General features: G+C 48.8%; 1 pseudogene; it reads left to right on the top strand.

Annotated features, from left to right (window-relative positions):
- The first annotated feature begins 5 nt into the window (after positions 1-5).
- LOC108526075 (actin, muscle-like) lies at positions 6-555 on the top strand (annotated as a pseudogene).
- The last annotated feature ends 374 nt before the right edge of the window (positions 556-929 follow it).

Raw genomic sequence — 929 nt, 5'->3', positions numbered from 1 at the left:
TCCTCACTGAGCACAGCTACAGCTTTACCACCATGGCCGAGTGGGAAATCGTGTGTGACATCAAGGAGAAGCTATACTATGTCGCCCTGGACTTTGAGCAGGAGATGGCCGTGGCGGCCTCCAGTCCTCTCTGGAGAAGGGCTATGAGCTGTTCAATGGCCAGGTCATCACCATTGGCAATGAGTTCTCCCACTGCCCCGAGGCACTCTTCCAGCCTTCCTTCCTGGGCATGGAATGCTGTGACATCCACGAAACTACCTTCAACTCCATCATGAAATGTGACATGGACATCCACAAAGACCTGTACGCCAACACAGTTTTGTTTGGCAGCAACAACATGTATCCTGGCACTGCCAACAGGATGCAGAAGGAGAGCATCACTCTGGTGCCCAGCGTGATGAAGATCAAGATCATTGCTCCTCCCGAGAGTGCAAATACTTCATGTGGATGGGCGGCTCCATCCTGGCCTTGCTGTCCACCTTCCAGCAGATGTGGATCAGCAAGCAGGAGTGCGGTGAGTCCGGCCTCTCCGTCGTTCACCACAAATGCTTCTAGGCGGATTGTTACTTAGTTGTGTTACACCCTTTCTTGACAAAACCTGACTTGTGCAGAAAACAAGATGAGATTGGCATGGCTTTATTTGTTTTTTTGTTTTGGTGGTGATTTTTTTTTTTTTTTTTGGCTAGACTCAGGATTTAAAACTGAAACAGTGAAGGTGACAGTAGTCGGCTGGAGCGAGCATCCCCAAAGTTCTACAATGTGGCCAAGGACTTTGATTGTACATTGTTCTTTTTTCTAATAGTCATTCCAAATATTGTGAAATGCATTGCTACAGGAAGTCCCCTGCCCTCCTAAAAGCCACCCCACTTCTCTCTAAGGAGAATGGCCCAGTCCTCTTCCGAGTCCACACAGGGGAGGTAGTAGTATTG

This window comes from Rhinopithecus bieti, unplaced genomic scaffold, assembly GCF_001698545.2.
Source record: "Rhinopithecus bieti isolate Rb0 unplaced genomic scaffold, ASM169854v2 scaffold_79093, whole genome shotgun sequence".
Taxonomy (NCBI): Eukaryota; Metazoa; Chordata; class Mammalia; order Primates; family Cercopithecidae; genus Rhinopithecus; species Rhinopithecus bieti.
The sequence above is the reverse complement of the archived record's forward strand: the minus strand, read 5'-3'. Positions and strand labels throughout refer to the sequence as shown.